The sequence below is a fragment of the Suricata suricatta genome, chromosome 5, assembly GCF_006229205.1.
Source record: "Suricata suricatta isolate VVHF042 chromosome 5, meerkat_22Aug2017_6uvM2_HiC, whole genome shotgun sequence".
Classification (NCBI taxonomy): Eukaryota; Metazoa; Chordata; class Mammalia; order Carnivora; family Herpestidae; genus Suricata; species Suricata suricatta.
Window position 1 is genome coordinate 9,302,406 of NC_043704.1, and position 20,053 is coordinate 9,322,458.

The 20,053-nt window shown below is 45.9% G+C and overlaps 1 long non-coding RNA gene across 2 annotated transcripts in view; it reads left to right on the forward strand.

The window, feature by feature from the left end:
- LOC115291484 overlaps window positions 1–8,312 on the forward strand; it is an 18,221-nt gene extending 9,909 nt beyond the window's left edge. For both annotated transcript variants that reach the window (XR_003908477.1, XR_003908479.1), the window contains one exon: window positions 8,155–8,312. This is a non-coding gene — a long non-coding RNA (uncharacterized LOC115291484). The remainder of the gene's footprint in view (window positions 1–8,154) is intronic.
- Window positions 8,313–20,053: the final 11,741 nt, after the last annotated feature.

Sequence of the window (20,053 nt, forward strand, 5' to 3'; positions counted from 1 at the left end):
TATATATATACACGGTCTTTGCATTGTCTATTTGTATATTAATTCTCTCCATGCAAATGCCACCTCCTGCCAGCCTCAGGCTGCAGCCCATGGTGTGTGACCTGGAAGGACCTGCAGAGAGAGTCTGGAGCAGGGGGTCTGCAAAGCCCCACCCCGGAAAGGCTCAGTTCCCCCCAAGAGCAGACCCACAACGATGCAGACCCGTTCAGGCCCTCCCCAGAGTGGAGGCCGAGTGCCCAGGGGTCTCTTCCATAATCTCTTTCTCTTTCCACCAGGCTGAGCACAGCTGTCGGGGGTGAAGGTACAGGGACCAACCGTCCTCAGGCTTCCAGGCCTTAGCGCCCCTTTCAGGACCCACAGAGCTTTTATGTGGGCCACAGCCATCAGTATTTACCACGTTAGAAGGGAGAAATTTGGGGGGCCGTTAAGCGTCCGACTTCAGCTCAGGTCATGATCTCATATTCATGGGTTCGAGCCCCGCGTTGGGGTCTGTGCTGAGAGCTCAGAGCCTGGAGCCTGCTTTCGATTCTGTGTCTCCCTCTCTCTCTGCCCCTCCCTCACTCATGCTCTATCTCTTAAAAATGAATAAACGTTAAAAAAAATTTAAAGGGGCACCTGGGTGGCTCAGTCAGTTAAGCATCTGACTTCAGCTCAGGTCACAATCTCGCAGTTTGTGAGTTTGAGCCCCGCGTCGGGCTCTGTGCTGACAGCTCGGACCCTGGAGCCTGCTTCTGATGCTGTGTCTCCCTCTCTTTCTGGCCCTCCCCACTCATGCTCTGTCTCTCTCTGTCTCAAAAGTAAATAAAAAACACTTAAAAAAATTTTTAAAGCTTGTAACATGGTAGGATTATCAGGAAAAGCAGTTCAAGGGGCGCCTGGGTGGCTCAGTTGGTTAGAAGAGGAAAAGGAATTCAACCTAGTCTTGCCCCTGCCATAGACTCATGTTTAGTAGCCAAAGCAGAGACCAGTCGGGTCCACAGCAGGCCTGCAGGGAGAAGGGAGCAGGGCGCCTGGCGGTGTGGGAGGAGGATTGTAAACCATCCTGGCCAAACAGACTCAGCCTCACAAGTTAGGGAAATGCTCCAAACCTGAGTGAATAGATAAGAAATTTTAGACCTGAGTCAAAGTTAGAGACTTTCAGTGCCTTAACTTCCCACTTGCTTGCTCGCTGGCTCTCTCGCTCTGTCTCTGAAAAAAAAAAGACTGGCGGGGGTGGGGAGTGCCTGGGTGGCTCACTTGGTTAAGCGTCCAACTCTTGATTTCTGCCCCCCATCAGGCTGTGCACTGAGTATGGAGCCTACTTAAGAGTCTCTCCCTCTCTCTCTCTCTCTCTCTCTCTCTCTCTCACTCTCTCCCCTCCCTCTACTAGTCGTGCTCTCTCTCTAAAACAAAAAAAAGGCAAATGAAAATGATGTTTCTTATTTCAGTTTGTTCGTCCACTAGTTCCAAGGTTACCAGCAATTAGAAACTGATTGAAGTAATGGATGCCGGGCGTGCTGACGTTCTCTGGGTGGCTCTGGGGCCATCCGAGCCCTGATTAGACCCATGCAGCCCATGGAGCCCAGGGCTGTGAGCAGAGTGGCAGCCATGGAGTAACCATGTGGGAGTGTCTTTCTTTTCCAGTCTTCTCTCCATCTTCTGGAACTCCTCTTGGCATTTTGTTCTTCTCTCCCCCTCTGACGTGACTGTGCACCCCAAACCATGGCTACCCGACATTTAAGATGCAAGCAGTAGCCAGCCGCTTACTAGAGTAGATTAAAACTAATGCTCTTCTTTAAAATGGTAGGTCCTATGTTATGTAAATTTCACCTCATTTTTTAAAAAATACGAATACCCTTATTTTAAGCCAAGTTTAATTTTTAATGTTCAATCCTATGGAAAGTATTTCATCCATTGGTTTAAACAAGGAAGAGTGATTTGGAACTTTGGAGCCCACAAAATATGATATATATAACATATATATATATATATAACATATATATATAACAATATATGTGTTAATTTTTAAAGAAAAGGTAATGGATCATGTAATATTTCCAGAGGCTATCTTCCAAGTTGTTTTTTTAAAGTTTTGATGTTTTAATTTATTTTTGAGAGACAGAGAGACAGAGCACAAATGGGGGAGGGGTAGGGAGAGAGGGAGACACAGCATCGGAAGCAGGCTCCAGGCTCTGAGCTGTCAGCACAGAGCCCAACACAGGGCTCAAACTCATGAACTGTGAGATTATGACCTGAGCTGAAGTCAGATACTGCCTAAGCCACCCAGGTGCCCCCCCCAAATTATTTTAAAACACAAAGAGCAACAGGGCTTCCTGGATGGCTCAGTCAATTGGGCATCTGACTTTGGCTTAGGTCATAATCTCACAGTTCATGAGTTCAAGCCCCACATGGGGCTCCATACCGACAGTGCAGAGCCTAGTTCAGATCCTCTATCTCCCTCTCTCTCTTTACCCCTCCCCGCTCCCTCTTTCTCTCTCTCTCTCCCCCTCCTCAAAAATAAAAATAAACATTAAATAATTAAAATGTTTCAAAAAACATAAAGAACAAATGAAGTATGGACACAACCATAGAGAATCAGAGATCCTCAACTCAGTTTGCAAAATGTGGGCCTATGTCTCTAGAAGTCACCTGCTTGATCATCCTATCACAACAACAACAAAAAAAGGATGTCCAAGTAGGGCATCTATCTCTGTCCCCAAAGCACAAAGATAAACATGATGAATTTGGGGGGAAAGTAGACATTTACAAGGACAAAATTAGAAATTGGAAGTAATGGTCAGCTACTGCTAAAATAATGCTGCATAACAAACAATCCCAACAGCCAGTATCTTTCCATTGGTTCTTTAATCATGGTGTTGGAGGTGGGCTGTGCTTTGGCTGATTTCGGGCTGCAGGTTTGGGTTGTGGTCTCTTCCCCATGTTCTTTGCATGATAAATAGAAGCACAAGAGGCAAGAAAAACCACACAGGCACATCTAAGACCTCTGCTTGCATCACATTTGCTAACTTTGCTTTGGCCAAAGCCAGCCAACATGGTTTCACCCAACATCAACGGGTGTGCTGTGTCCGCAGTGAGAGGGGATTGTTGCCGAACAAGAATCCATCAGCTTGGGGCAGAGAGAGCAGGCAAGATAAAATTGGGAGGGCAACATCTCCCAGAAAACTTGAACAACATGTTGCTTTGACTTAGAGGCTGGTATGGCCGAGACCCTGTAGAGGAACTGTTCAATAAGATTCTTCTAAAACACTAGTATCTTGAAAAATGAGATTTGTCTCTAACTCTGCATTTTGGAACACATATATTAAATTATACCAAATAGAAAGAATGTACGTTTTGTAAGAAAAACTCTAAATCAAGTCATCCTGCCTGAGGACAAAAAGTGAATAGTGGCCATCATCACTCATTCATTTTTCATGCACACTTGAGCATTATTGGATGAAAGCTGGGGCTGTGGGGGATAGAAGGATGGAAAAGACATTCTGCCAAGAGCACTTAGTCCAGTTGGGGTGGGGAAAAAGAAAGAAATGTCCATAAATAACTGGAACTTAAGACAGAAAGTGACAAATGCCAACTTTTAGCACATAAATAAAATGCTCTGGGGGGTTAGCAGAGGGGGCATTACTTCCAGATGCTGCATAATGCTAATATCTGGTTGGCATGATTACAAGAAACTCACGAACTTTCAGACCAGCAGATAATCAACTCGGACTTTTTATTTTCCAGAAGAGGAAGCTGAGACCCAGGAGATGAAGGAAGTAATGTAGGGGTAGAGAAATCGTCTCCCCTTTCCTTCTAGGCTCTTTGGCTGCTCTAAGAATTAAATTGACATAAGACAGGAGATATTAACAGAAAATCAAACAAAAGTTTAATAATATGTACACCTCCTGGTTACAGAGACCCAGGAAAACTGAGTAACTCTCAGAAACACCTTAAATTCTACCTTCTGCCAAAGTCAAAAGATGCTGGACAGCTGGGGGAGGGGGGAGTCAGTTATGGGAGGTGGCCCAGAAAATCACAGTGACCAGGGTAAGGTTGTTTTATAGATGTAAGTCCCAACTTGCTCCAGTGATAACAGTGTCTGGAGATTTAGCCACCCCCCCCCCGCTTCCTGGTACCCCGAGGGAGACACCTTACAAGTCGAGATTTCCTTCATATACACAAATGTCTCTTATAAGAGGGTAACTTCCACTTGGTTTTCAGAGTTTCTCAAAAACAACCAGCCTAAAACAATCTCTGTGCCAAAGAAATACATTTTGGCGGGGGTGGGGGGATATTTTCTTCTCCTTTAGTCCCACTTTTGAAACGTCAAAGAATTTTCACAGTCCAGAAGCTGAATCAATAGATTGCTCCCTGTCACGCCAACAACCAGTCACTCAGTCCTGAGAACTGGTTTGTTCAGTTAAACAGGTGCGTCTCATTCCAGGAGGCTGTCTTAAAGGTGGACTCCTCAAGTTAGCAGAAATCAGGTATCTAATAAGGCATTTCTGTGGAGACAAAAGAAAAACAGGTTAGTAAAAAAAAAAAAAAAAAAAAAAAAAAAAAAAAAAAAAGAAAAACAGGTTAGTGATTGGAGCAACTTATAAACAGTTTCTGAGCCCAGGGGTCATCACGTCTAGATGTCAGGCTGGAAGCATCTTCAGATAGTGAGGGCAGGTGCGGGCAATCTGACAGATCTTGGATTTGCAGTCTAAATGCCTCTGGTGATGCTTCTTTTCTTCGATAGGCATGAAGATTGTGTAAACATGAGCTTTTGCTTTGTTTTCTCTGAAGTTTATATCGAGTTGTGCCCGTTCAGTCTGTGGGACTTTGGGCAAAAGGGTAGTTTTTGTTCATAGTGATTCCAAGTCAAAAGGTGGGAGAAACCTGGAAATGTTAGTTTGGAGATTTGTGGCCAGATCCTTGAGGAAGCTAGAAGAATTCAGGATCCAGTTCAGTTCACAGGTAAATGAAACCTCATGAACAGAATTGGAATTTAATATCCACCAGTATTAATAGTTCTTATTGAAACATAATTTTTCACTCTAAACCCCATTTCTACCAAAGATAATTACAGTAAAATTAATTTGTTTGAAAATAAGTGTAGTCTCAATAAACTTGACCTGATTCATTATATAAGTACAGCAAGAAAAGCAGTTAACCAATTAGACTCTTAATCTGCTTCACTGGAACTTTTCATAAGGAACCTCAAATGGGACCTTTAAAGGCCTCTCAAGGCCAGAAAGCCAAACCAAGGACTTGCCGAACTGGCCTGCAATACCTCTAGATTTGGGTGAATTCCTCTCTTAGGGATCCCAAAATATCCAGAGGTTCCAAGGATATCCTTCCTTAAACACCTGGCAAGACTTCTGGGAAGTCTTTAAGCAAGGCACTAGGCTGTTTTTCCAAGGGACTTTATTGGCTCCATAAAGTTAACTTGAGTTCCTTAAAGCCATCTGGTCATATCTGAGTCTATGTACATCTCTCTCAAATATGACATTCTAGTCAAAGCCTTGGTTATATAACCAATCTCCAATTGTTAGAGACCAAGAGAACAGGTTCTTATTAAACTTATGCAAATAATTATCTTGCCAAAAAAATAAGAATACTCAGCTAGAGTTTCTGAATTCTGGAGAGATCAGGTAGGGAGAAAAAGATAAATGTGTCATCTTTGCTCACAAAGGTATATTTTATCAAGTTACTCTGAGATACAAGCAGCTAGATCAATGATCTGATCTTAAAGTTATCAGATAGCTGCATTCAAGGGTTCTTTCCACAAGTCTCACTAAAGATGAAACCAAAAAAAACCCCCAAAAAAACAAAAAATAAAAAACAAAAAGATGCTTTCACAAGCATCACGGTAAAACAATAACTGTAAACGGCAAAAGATTTTTAAATGGCCATGGTTAAATGGTTAAGATTTTTAAATGGCCAGGTTTGGGGCTCAGTCACATGAATCATGAGATCATGACCTTAGCTGAAATCAAGAGTCAGCCACTTAGCCGACTGAACCACCCAGGCGCCCCAGGAAATCATTTTGATAAAACATAAAGTCTTTGCTTTTTAGGCAGATTACTTAAAAGGTAAAGAAAAACAATCTCTTATCAGGAGTGGATCAATAGTCCAAGAAAAGTTTATCCTTTTAGTTGCTGAAAGAAAATCAAGTTTTAGCTTCACATAAATATGCTACTGACTTTAAGTTTAATCTTATGATCCTTATAATAAACCCAGTACATTTTAGCCACCTTGACCACACAAAGTGAAAGTCTCTTTCTCTTCCCAATGCTCTATACTAGTTTTACTTAGGACAATTTTACCCTCTTTTCCCTTAACAAAAATACATCTTCATATCTTACACATTTCTTATCCAAAAACACATCTTACTTTCCTTACATACAGATTTGTTTTCCTTATTACTGCTAGTAGCTCTAATCACATATGTTAGAATTCTTAACCCTTAGAAAACTTAATTTCTAGCAAAACTAAGAAGTAAGCAGTTGTGAACAGCCTGTTACACCCACATTCTTTAGATTGGCAAATTTATGAATACATTTCATAATTTCTAGAAACATATGCCTTTTTAAAAAATAGTACCATCTTTCAGTGTGGCACAAGATGTGTTTACTCACAGACCCAAATATCTTTAGTTCTTCTGTAATAAGAAGCCAAAAATAGATAAACTTGTGTTCAGTAATTGATCTAGATATTCAGTGGCATTTTCATCATCTAATATAACTCAGCAAAACTTTAAAGTTTCAAGTTAGAGAATTGAAATTATTTTTAAGTACACATACCATAAAATATAATTATTGCTAAAAAGTTTACCTAAAAACTCTTTTCCACTAACTCATTTGCTCCCGAGGATGATGCTTAGATTAGTCACAAAAACTTCACAAGATATTAGAAAAGGCAGCCATCATCCCAAGTTATTTTTCTTGCTGATAAGTTTTGTAAGAGATAACATGAATTTGATTAATCCATACAAGTAGTTGTTTATCTGAATTACATTTGATGTCTTCGTGAGAACACACCTATCTTAATTAAACTAACAAACTTCAACTAGCTTTCATTTACCAAAGATTATCCTGCATCATGAAATTCATGAATTTGAAAAATATTTGGCTTGGTTTCTATATTTCTGAGAGTTTTAGAATACCCAATCCTTGGGGCGCCTGGGTGGCTCAGTCGGTTAAGTATCCAACTTCGGCTCAGGTCATGATCTCACAGTTCATGGGTTCGAGCCCCGCATCGGGCTTTGTGCTGACAGCTCAGAACCTGGAACCTGCTTCAGATTCTGTGTCTCCCTCTCTCTCTGCCCCTCCCCCGCTCATGTCTGTCTCTCTCAAAAATAAAAACATTTTTTAAAAAAACAAAAATACAAAGAAATAAAAAAATAAATAGAATACCCAACCCTTAATTTCTATAAGTACTTGTTTGTTTTTTTAATTTTTTATATTTATTTATTATTGAGAGACAGAGGGAGACAGAGCACGAGCGGGGGAGGGGCAGAGAGAGAAAGAGACACAGACTCTGAAGCAGACTCCAGGGTCTGAGCTGACGGCCCGAACCCCTGAACCACGAGATCATGACCTGAGCCAAAGTCGGTTGCTCAGTCGACTGAGCCACCCAGGCACCCCAGTCCTTGTTTGTTTTTAAGCCAACTGAGTAGAACTCTTTACAAATGAGTGTTGGCAATACCCTTCAGAGACAACAAAAATACCACACAGCTGCAACATACATAGATAGACATACATGAACATATGGACACAAATATTATAGCTTTCGTTTCAACATTTTATCCATGAAGTGAATATAATAATGCAAAACCCTCTCACTTATGAAAGAGCAGTTGGATCCGAACTGTATTTCTGGCAGATGGGATAAATTAACTGTTAGAGGGCTAACACTTTGTCTACTAGTATTGGTGGAGAAGACATTCAAGATTTTTCATTAGCCCAATTTCCAAATACTTTATTTGTTTCCTCTCTCTTCTGGGAGAAACATCTCCCTAAACTTTGCATTTCAAAGAGTGGCTCTTAGGTCCTAGACAAGATGGGGATGGAAAGTCTACACCACAAAGGCAAGTTTTTTCCAACATGGAGTGTGGGGGGCATATTTGCCTATCGTCGGAGGTCTAGGATCATTTATAAAGTTTTCCTTCTTTTTCGTAACCACAAGACAATCCTGTCTCACAAGTGTCCATGCCTGCGAGCATTCTGAGATGGATAGGCAGCGTCTGGGGACTGGTGAAGACGAGCCGCGTGGGATTGTTTCCGGAGCCCCATTTCAGGTTTTGTAGAGATTGGCAAGACCAGACAATTGTTTCCAACTCCCCCAAAACCTCAGTAATATCAAAAGTGTGATATGCCCATCCGACTACATTTCTTTTCATTTGCTTCTTTATCTCAGTGAGTTTTCCGGCAAAGATGGAAATCAAAAGATGGTTTTTAGTGTTCTAGAAATTCAGGGTTTAATACATTGTATCTTTAAAAGGCCTGTAGAAAGTGTTTAACAAAGGTCCACAGATGCTCTCCTTCTTTCTGGTGCAAAATTCAACATTAGACCAATTTATTTTAGGAGGGGAAATATGGCTCTTATATGGCTCCTGTCAAGCCTTGACTATTAGCCTCCAGCTGAGCCATTTCTTGGTCATTTGTGGGAGGACCTGAGATGTTCTGGCCATCTGTCCCCTCTGTGAGAGGGGTTGTCCCCAAGGGGCCAGCTGGCCTGTCTCATAACCACAGTCTAATCGTGGGAGGAAAGGACAACCATTAGGTCCTAGCGTGTGGGGTTATGAACGGCCACTCATCTTTCCAGCTCCTCTCTGCACTTGGTAGGATCTTCTGAAAGAGGAGGTCAAAGGCTTTAGGATTTAGAAGATGCGTTGCCGTCCTGGTGACGGGAAGTCTTTGCTGTGGGGGGTCCAACATACAGCCATCAGGGACATCGTATGGCAGGGCCTGACTACGGAGCCCCGGAAAGGAGGAGGGCTTGAAAGGGACAGCCAGTGAGCCCTACCTCCTGTCCCGAGAGTTTCTGCTAAGCTCACTTGAGGTATATGCATTTCATATGCCTCAAGCCTGGAGAGCAGGCCCTGCTCTCTATAAATCTTACAAAGAAAGGGAGGTTGAAGCAAGGAGCTGGGTGTTTACGGGATTTTCTGGGGAAGTTACAGGAGTCTTGGGATGTAAGGGAATTTGCTGAGGCGGTGCGACTTGATTTGAAGGAGGTTTAGACCAGAGGCTCAGAGACTCAGAAGTTCTTCTGGAGGGTCAGGGACAGGGATTTGGGAACAATGGGGTGTATAGGAGGGAGGAGAAGGGGGCTTACATTAGATTTGGATTCTCATTTTTGTTCTAAGTCTCATTTCTTTTTAAAACAATTTTTTTAACATTTATTTATTTTTGAGGGACAGAGAGAGCATGAGCAGGGGAGGTGCAGAGAGAGAGGGAGACATAGAATTCGAAGCAGGATCCAGGCTCTGAGCTGTCAGCACAGAGCCCGATGCGGGGCTCGAACCCACGAACCATGAGATCATGACCTGAGCCAAAGTCGATGCTCAACTGACTGAGCCACCCAGGCGCCCTGGGGATCATCTTTTAATCTTGATAGCAACTGAAATAAGCCTTTGAACCACTTAACCATGGATGCAGGAGTCCTCACAAGATCCAGACAGTTGGTAGGTTCCAGCGTGAGTCCAGAAAGCAAAGATGTCACACGCAGTAAGAATCGTGTCTCAAAAAACGGGGTCTCCGGTCCCCCATGAGAGTGTGAGAGGGGGGCGCCTGGGTGGCTCAGTTGGTTATGGGTCTGAGTTTTGGTTTTGGCTCAGGTCATGATCTCAGGGTCATGAGATCGAGCCCCAAGTTGGACTCCATGCTGGCAGCGTGGAGCTGGCCTGGGATTCTCTCTCCCTCTCTCTCTCTCTGCCTTTCTCTCTCTCTCTCTTTAAAAAAAAGAGAGACAGAATGTGAGAATCTTCCAGTCCCAGAGCCACTAATCTGTGGCACAGGGGGTGGGAGGGGGGGACCTACCAGAAGGGGACTTTTCCAGCACTCAGGGGACTTTATGGACAGGAGCCTTCATGGTGAACTCCCCCGAGACCTGGTGTAGAAAGGACGGACGCCAGCCACAAGTGCAGGGATGGCCTGTACTCCGACCGGCTGGCTAAAATCGGGGGCTGGCGTGGGACCCCCCCCTCTTTCTAGATCCAGGTGACTCAACCGCCCCCCCGAATGCGTCCTCCGGCCGGCAGAGACCAGACACGATATTCTCACTGGTCACAAAGCCAGGCTCCGGAGACAGAACAAAACAAAAGGGGAGACCACATCTGGCGTCTGGTTTACGGCACTGACGGCCCAGCTCCGCACAGAAGTTTTCCCGAGATCCTGGGTGCCCTCGTGTCGATCTAACCCATGAGCAACTTACCCTCGCCCGAGAGCCTTGGAGGTGGGTGGTCCGGGCCCTAACGGCTCCTGTGTGCCTGGCCCGTGCCCGCCTCCTTTCCCTTAGCAGCAGCCTCTCCCTCGGTGCGCATCAGCCCCGGCAAAGTTTACCCAAACAGACACGCGTCTGATGAGGACCGTGGACCCATCTGTCTAGGAGGCCGGCTCCAGGGCCTGCGCCTGCGTTCTGTCCTCTGCTTTCCCTCCTTATAACAAAGGACACGACAGAGACAAAAACAGTAGCATTTGTGTAGAGATAGGATCGACACACAAGACTTTTTTTTTTTTTTTTTTTTTTTTTTTTACTGGAGTTGCCGTACCCAAGGAGCGAGCTCCACAAAGATCTTCTCCTGCTAATCTGAGTCGAGAAGACTGTTCCCTCCCGCTGCCCCCCGCCGGCAGGGGCCCGGGGCCTCACGGGAAGAATCCTTACTTCTGCAGGCTTTTTGTCCGCGGCCCCAGGATCCCCGGCTGGGGCGGCCGGTGCGAACAGTGCTGGGCAAAGTCCCATCTGGGCCGCCAGACCCGAGGGGGCGGGAAAGGTTTCCTCCTTCCCTTCTAGGTGCCTCGGCGGCTCCAGGAATTAGGTTGATAGAAGACACAGTAACAGGAAAAAAACAGATGAACAAACAAAAGTTTAATAACATGTATAGCTCCCGGTGGGAGAGGTGGGAGGGACGCCGGAAAGCTGAGTAACTCCCAGAAATGGCCAAGCTAAAGACGAAAGACGGGGGCCGCTGGGAGGAGGGGGTTGGATACAGAGGTGACCGGGCAGAGCGGCGTGAAAAGGATGCTTTGCAGACATAAGTGCCCCCTGCTCGAGATTTAGCCACCCCCTCTTCCCGGTACCAGGAGGGGCCGCCCCACACGTGGAGAGTCCCCTCAAACACACACATGTGGCTTGTAAAAAGGGGTATCTCCCCCTTGGGTTTTAGAGTTTCTCAAAAAAACAACCAGCCTGAAACAATCCCTGTGCCGAAGAGGCCCGTTTTGGGGGGGGGGGGCGTTCTCTGCTCCCCGTCGGTGACATTCCTAAAAATCACAGGGACCAGGACACAAACGACGCTTCTACCCCCCATTCTGGCCTCTTCCCTCGGTTCTCCATGGTGCTGTTCCTATGATCCCCCCCCCCCAACGGTGACAAAGGACAGCCCTAAGCCAGAGGCTTTACATACAAGAACGAGGTTAAATAAATACCAACCCGTCAGAAAACAACAAAGAAAACCTCGGCCCCAAATTTACGACCTGCGAGGGTTTTCCTACTTTGTTCCGTCGGATCTTCATCCAGACCCCTTGTTCTGTGACACAAACACGCAGCAACACGCCGGCCTTTTTTTTTTCTTTTTTGGCACGAGGAAAGGAGATGTTTTGAATAACCCAACGTGTCTCTCGTTCTAAGAACCCTTTAAGGCTGTGAGTTATGGGGCCTTTCCTCCTGCCTTGATTCCTTTATTCTGCTAGCTTGGCAAAGACCTAACTGCCTGGCCCATGAATCAGCCCAGCCGTAAATTTCCCGCCTCGTTGCTCTGTGGAGAATCCGCCTGGAAGCCGGAGCAGTCCGGGGAGCTCCCACAACATCACTGGCCTTGTCAGGTCAGCACCCCCGCTGCGCTCCAGGGCACAGGGGGGGATGGGCGGGCCCCCACAAGCCATCTGCCCGCTCTGGGCTCCACATCTGCAAAATGGGAATACCCCTCTTTCTCTTTCTGGATTGCTTTGAAGGTTAATGAGATAAAGTGCACGCACCAGAAGGTTGGCGGTGAAAAGATCCAGTAATGACAACAGTCTATCCAGGGACGCAGCACAGCCCTCCCCCAAAGCCCCCTTGGGCTTTGCTCCTGCCCGGCTGGAGAAGGGCCCTCCGTCCCTGCCTTGCTCCGACCTCCACCTCCGTCCTTCAGCGTGCTGCTGGAGGGAGCCTGGCAGGCTCACTCGGTAAAGGATCATCTCTGGGTCTTGAGTTCGAGGCCCCCTCCCCCCAGGCCTGGGGCCTGCTCAAAGGGGCAGCCCCCCCCTCCCATCATAATGGAGGAAGAAATGGTGGGCCTATAATCTGCTGAGACCCCAACCAATCCTGTCTCTTCCTGTCCCTGAAGTGCACTGACAGGCCACCCAGAGGCCTATAAAATTTGCAAACCCCAGTTCGAGAGGCTGGTCCTGGCTTCCAGGGGCACCAGCCCCCCTCACAGCCTGAGGGCGCCATTTTCCTGAAGGGGCGCCTCTCCAGGTGAGTCTTCAGTGGCTGAGGTACCTTTGCTCAGTTCAGCTGTGAAATAATACTACAAGGTTTCAACTCAGGTGTGTAGTGCATGGGTATGAATTGAGACTAAAAATTATTTTATTTTATTAAGTTTTTATTTATTTTGTGGGGGAGGGGTTGTGGAGAGGGGCAGAGAGAGAGGAAGAGAGAATTCCAAGCAGGTTCCAGGCTGTCAACACAGAGCCCAATATGGGGCTCAATCCCATGAATGGTGAGATCATGACCTGAGCAGAAATCAAGACTAGGATGTTTAACCGACTGAGCCACCCAGATCCCCCCCACCCCACCCCCGACTAAATTTTAGTTCTGGCCCCAGCATCCGATGGGTACCACCCCAGAAGGGCTGCCTACGTCCAAGGAAAGCTGGAATGAACTCAGAATGAGCCCTTTAGGGGTGCATAATTGGCACGTACTGAAACATACAACTAGATGGGTAGGCGGAGCCAGAATGAGCACTGATCTACAACCCGCAGATTAAGCTTGACTGAGTACAAGATCTCTGTGCTTCCAGAGCGCCCAAACCCTTGTTCTGACGCGGAAACGCTGCGGTCCCCTGCTCCTGCCACATCTGTAGGCCTAGTCTTTGGCCAGAAGCTCTGGATCTCTTTCTCTTTCTCTCTCTCTCTCAGCAGAGTCTGACACACGCCATCCTGGAGAGAGCACATCTCTAACACCTATTAACCTTAAAAACAAAACTGCCAGTTATTTTACCAGCAAAAATTAATTTACTTGGGATTAGCAGAGAATTGCAATCGGGACAAGACACAGCAAAACCAAAGGCAAGTTCAATGAACAAAGGAGAGGACCGCCCTTTCACAGAGGAAAGAAGCTGTTACCAACCAAAAGTCCATTGGGATAAATGTAAGTTCAACTATGTGGCCTCTGATTGGCTGAGTGGTGACCGTCTCTCATTGGCCGGGCTGTTGCCAGGGGAGGAGAAAACCTTCCTGCCGCCCTCTGGGGTAGTAAGGTTGTTATCTCCCGACAGTGTACCTCTCTTCCTGTTGGGTCCGGGCGTGAGCGCTCCCCCTGCTGGCCTCCTGACTCCATTCTCAATGAGGATTCCTAATTTTCACGCACCCATTTGAAAGTTAAGGTAATGTGGATTCCTAACCCTACCTCAAAGAAAAGCGTGTGTACTAAAAATATATATTTAGTTTAGACAGATTAGTTTTACATTTGTTGTGTTACAGGATTCTATAATAAACGTAAATGAACTAAAAAGATTCCTTCCACCTTATTACACGTCTGAAGTCAGTAAAGCAAAAGTAATGTGGTTGGCTGTAGACCTCCCCAAATCTTTCTCAGGACATACTCCCAGCGCTGTATCTCTTCCTAAGTTAAGTCCTGCTTCCTCCCCTCATGCTGTATAATTCAGAGGAATTGCTTTTTAAAATCAAGTCATTATTATACCAATGACTTATCATTGAGAAAGATGGGGAGAAAGTATAATGTTTTGAAAAACATTGTTTGGTGCCTCTCATATCTCATATCTCAAATATGGCCTCGCCAAGGATTGCACATATGAGATTTAACCCCTCATCTTTCTTCTTTTTTTAATGTGTTAGATCTTTTACCTTTTTTTTAAGTCAATTTACATAAAGTGGGATGCACAGGTCTTGGGTATACCATTCAATGAGTTCTGATAAATGGATAAGGCTGTGTGCCTCAAGCCCTTGGCGTAAAACAGAGCATTTCCACCACCAAGAAGTTTGCTCATATCGTTCCTATCAATCTTCCTGCCTGTCCCCAGCCCCAGAGACAGGCGCTCCTGAGACCTCCGTCGGCACAAACGGATTCATACATAGACTCAGACAGTGTGCACTCTTGTGTCTGGTTTGTTTCACTCAACGTAATGCTCTTAAGATGCATACGGTTTCATATGCCAGCGGTTTGTTCCTTTCCGTCACTGAGTAGTATTCCACCGTATGAATACCTCACCGTTTCTTCATCCACTCTCCTGCGGATGGAAATTTGGGTGGTTTCCAGTTTTTAGCTAACAGTGAAGCTGCTGTGAGGGTCCTTGTACCAATGTTTTAGGGGATGGATGTTTTTCCCTCTCACGGGTAAATGTCTGGAGGTGGCATTGCTGGGTCACGGTGAAGGTGAGTGGTTAACGGGAAATGAAACAGCCATTTCCCCAAAGCATGGTGCCCATGATGACACGTGACAGCTGCGGTGACCACATCCGCCACAACATTGAGGGTTATTTGTCTTTAACGTTAGCCATTCTCCTGGAGTAGGAGAGAGGAGCTGTTTATGGTTTTAATTTGCATATTACTGATGAATATTGAACATCTTTTTATGAGCTTATTGGCTATTCATATTGTTTCCTTTGTGAAGTCTATGTTCAAGTACTTTTTTAATGTTTATTTATTTTGGGGGCGGGGAGAGAGACAGAGAGAGAGAGAGAGAACACAAGCGGAGGAAGGGCGGAGATGCAGAGGGAGACAGAGAATCCCAAGCAGGCTCCAAGCTGTACCGACGAGGGGGGTGGGGGCGGGGCTCCAACTCCTGAACCAAGAGACCAGAACCTGAGCCAAACGCAAGAGTCGGACACTTACCCAACTGAGCCACCAGGGGTGCCTCTGTCCAAGTATCTTGCCCCCTTTTAAATTGGGTGGTGTCATCTGTCTTCTCCTTACTGAGTTGTAAAAGTTATTTTCCTAGAAGTTTTTCTTCTACACTTTCCTCTACAAATGTTACAGTTTTAGCGCTTATATGTGCTTGTATTCAGGTCAAGGATCCACTTCAATTTAACCCTTTTTTGCATGATGTGAGACAGGGGTTGAGGCTCATTTTTTCCACAGGCAAATCCTGTTGCCGTTTATTGGAAAGACTATTTTCCCCCCACTGAATGATCTTGTCACCTTTGCGGAAAACCAGTGGGCCATGTAAGCGTGGATCTACTTCTGGAGCCTGGAGCCCATGCTCATGACCTGTCTGCCTGTGGACACACAGTCCCAAGTGCTCTCTGGTGGAGACAGAGCGGAATCAAGAAGCTGACAGTGGCTGAACCTGAGCAATGGGCACAGACAGTAAGTTCATTACACTGTGCTATTTTTGTATAGTAAAATGCTTTCAAAAAGAGAGAGACAGCTTTAAAAAGCATGGGGGAGGGGGACACCTGGCTGGCTCAGTTGGTGGGGTATGTGACTCTTGGTCTTGGGGTTGTGAGTTCAAGCCTCACATTGAGTGTAGATGTTCCTTAAACATAAATTTTTCTTAAAGAAATAAAAAGCATGGGAGGAAAGATTAACTTCAGCTGAAATATCAGAAATGTAAATTAGGACAATCTACTTTCACATCACCAATCTGATGTTTAACCGTAAGATTCCATTTAGCTTGGAAATACACATAAACGCACGCCATCTATTCCAAATAGGTGGAATATTTAAATGCAAACAATATTGTACAAGAAAATTTTGGAGAGTGCTTGTATTGTCCTGAGGTGAAGAGGTCTTTCTCAGCATGGCAGAAAAGTCCAAAACTATAAAGGAAATGATTGACATCTAATGACATGAAAACATATAATCCCCATATGTCAAAAAAAATCATAGACAAAAGATGAAGGGAAAACAGGAAAACATTTCAAATTATAAAACAGCCACAGGGTAGTTATTGTACATATACTAAAGGTTTTTTAAAATTCATTAAGAGATGCAGGTGAGCCTGGCTGGCTTAGTCAGTGGAGCATACAACTCTTGATCTCAGGGCCGTGAGTTCGAGTCCCACACTAGGTGCAGAGATTACTTAAAAATAAAATCTTTTTAAGAAATCCCTAAGAGATGCAGACTTCAACTGCATTAGTAATGTTATTTTTAAGTGTCTTCTGAGCCAATTAAGTTGATCTGCAGAATTTTTATACCTTTTTGTTTTTATCAGACATTTTATAGGAAATTTAGGATAATGAAAACAAAACAATAGAGGAACAACCCCGTAGAAAACTGACAAACAGGTAAATAGATGCTCATACCACTAACCAAATGTGATAGAGTGATTTATAATAAGAAATATATTTTTGGCCTTTGTCCACTGTTCCTGGCACATAGTTCCAAAACTTGGAATTTCCTATAGAAGAACCACAGAGACATCTTTTGTTACAATATTTAGTTTTGTTCCCAGTTGCTGAAACAAGGTGAAGTGCGAGTCTTTTGTTATTTCTAACAAACCCGTTTCCACTGCATCTGGGTTTATGTTAATAGAGTGACTTTTGGAGCGCCCCTGAGGATGGGGACTGGTTGCCAGGGTAACCAACATGTGATTACAGCTCTACGGAGGGGAGGGGGCTAGAGATCTGAGCTCAGTCACCAATGGCCAATGATTTAATCAATCGTGCCTTTGTAAGAAGCCCCCATAGGAACCCAAAAGGTCAGGGCAATCTCGACTAGCTTTAAAACGGCAGCTCTTACTAGGGAGTGTGCCTCTTACTAGTGAGTCCAAGACGCACTGCACTTAGAGAACTACGCTGTGTAAACCAGGGCTCCTGGGATTGACCGGCTCTTAACTGAACTCTGTTTGCCACCAAGTAACAAACACGTTGCTGGCGGTCCGCAACAAAAATCCTTTGGAGCAAACACAAAAATAATTATGGGTGGACCTGTCCGAGCCCTAGAATTAATTAAATTGGGTCAGATGAACTTTCGAGAAGAGATTTACATATAATGGTTATAATAATAAAGCCGTACCCATCCCCTTATCCACGGAGAGCACATTCCAAGAAACTCGGGGATGCCCGAAACCTGGATACTGCTGAACCCTAAAGATACTGCTTTTTCTCTTTTTGTTTTTTAATGTTTATTTTTGAGAGAGGGAGAGACAGACAACGTGTGGGGGAGGGGCAGAGGGAGAGGGAGACACAGAATCAGAAGCAGGCTCCAGGCTCTGAGCCATCAGCACAGAGCCCAATGCGGGGCTCCAATTCACGATCTTTTTTTTTTTTTTAAATGTTTTTATTTATTTTTGATACAGAGAGAGACAGAGCATGAGAGGGGAAGGGGCAGAGAGAGGAGACACAGAACCGGAAGCAGGCTCCAGGTTCTGAGCTAGCTGTTAGCACAGAGCCCGACGCGGGGCTCGAACCCACAAACGTGAGATCTGACCTGAGCCGCAGTCGGAGGCTTAACCGACTGAGCCACCCAGGTGCCCCCCCAATTCACGATCTTGAGATCATGACCTGAGCAGAACTCGGATGCGTAACCACTGGGCCGCCCATGCACCCTGCCATGTTTTTTCTTACACATGTATACCAGTGATTGATCTTAATTTGTAAATTAGGCACAGCAGGAGGTGGACAATAAAAATAGAACAAATAAAACAATACTCTGTAATAAAAGTTATGTGAATATGGTCTCTCTCTCTCTCTGCCAACATGTCTTCATGGGCTGCCCTCACCCTTCTTGTGATGATGGGAGCTGATAAAATGCCTCCGTGGGGAGAAGAGATGAGGCGAAGTGAGGGACACAGCCTTAGGCTACTACTGACCTTCTGACCATGTCAGGAGCATCACCTGCCTCCGGACCGCCATTGAGACCGCCATTGACCACGGTGGCCAAAACCAAGGCAGGCAGAAACCGCAGTAAGGGTGCGTGACTATACTAAGCAATACTAATCTGAATGCTCTTGTCTCTTTCAGTCACAAGAGACCCCCTCAGTCCCTCCCTGCATGGCCTTGACTGCTCCCCACCCAAATGTCTCCTCCTAGTGGCTCTTACTCTCTTGGGGCTCCCTCTTGCCTGGGGCTCTTCTGCCTTTGTGACACCTGAATCAAGCCAGACTGTGAAAGTAGGGGCGGGGGTCAAGCAAATCTTGGTAGAAACCCTGAAAAAGAAGGGGTAGGAAGGGGCGCTTGGGTGGCTCAGTCTGTTAAGTGTCTGCGTTCGGCACAGGTCATGATCTCATGGTTCCTGTGCTCCAGCTCCTTGTCGGGCTTGGTGCTGACAGCTCCAAGCCTGCTTGGGAGTCTCACTCTCTCCCTCTCTCTGCCCCTCCCCTGATCAGGGGTGCGTACTCCCTCTCTTTCAAAAATAAATAAATAAATAAATAAAAAGATAACAAGGGCAAAAGGACAGTGATTTCGGAAAGACTGTCGTAAAGAGGTGGCCAATATGAAAACTGCGTCATTGCACAAGAAAGAGTGTGCTCCCTAGTTACCTCTGCCTCACCACCCTCTGGCCAACGTGGTGACCCTCACACAGGCGTCACTGCCCTCCCCTGGGGCGCCAGCCCCTAGATGATGTCTCAGGAGCCCATGGTCTGGCCTCGGACCCCCACTCTGCCTTCGCCCCCTCCATTTTCCCCTTGGATTTGATGTCCGTCCAGTCTGATTTACTCAGTGCCTGAGCTGGTTTCTTGTGGAGGTTCTAACAAATTACCACAACTTGAGAGGCTCCGTACAATATCAGTGTATCATCTCGCAGTTCCGGAAGTCACACGTCCAAAATGGGACTTGTTGGGTTCAAATCAAGGTGCTCGCTGTGTTCCTTTCTGGAGGCTCTAGAAGAAAATCCACTGACTCGCCTGTTCCAGCCTCTAGAGGCCGCATATACTCTTCGGTCTGTGGCCCCTCCGCCATCTTGCAAGCCAGCAACCGGGGCCAGGAGCTTGTCATGCTGCCATTGCTCTGGCTCCCATCTTCTGCCTCCTCCTCCACTTACACGAACTTTGATCATTGTGTTGAGCCCATCCAGATAAGCTGAAAAACTCCACACCGCAAGGCCATCTGATTAACCTTAAATTTCGTATGTTAGTCTAATTCTTCATTGCCATGTAACCTAACATATCAGAGGTCTGGGGAGTAGAACATAGACGTCTTTGGAGGGAGGACATTATTCTACCTCCATCAAAACACCATGGCATTCACGTCTCTGTTTTACCTATGCTGTTCCTTCTGCTGCGAATGCCATCTCCCTGATGCCAATTCATACTCTTCAAACTCATTTATTGTTCAAGATCCTTCCCAAGGATTACATCCTCTGCTACACTCTATTCCTCCGAACCTCTAAAACTTTGAATCGTGCCGACGCTGTGTTATGATGACTGTGCACACCCGCCCCAAGAGGCTGAGAACACCGAGTGTCCACCAGGTCAGGCCCCTCGCTCACTCGACAGAACGAGAGCGCTGCTAGATCAGCTTCCCCTTCATGGACAGGGGTGTGTCCCCAGCCGGTCTGTTCTTCCTTGGACCTACTTGTCTGTTCCGAGACCACCACCCACTCTGATTTCGTTCTGACGCCTGGCAAAGCAAGTTCCCCACGCCACTCACCCTGTGCCATCGCTCACTTTCCTCCTGCGTTGCACGGCCGTTCCCTCAGGCACTGCCTCCTCTGGCCTGGTGGTGGTGGCTACGCAGGTGTGGCCGCGCCCCAACTCT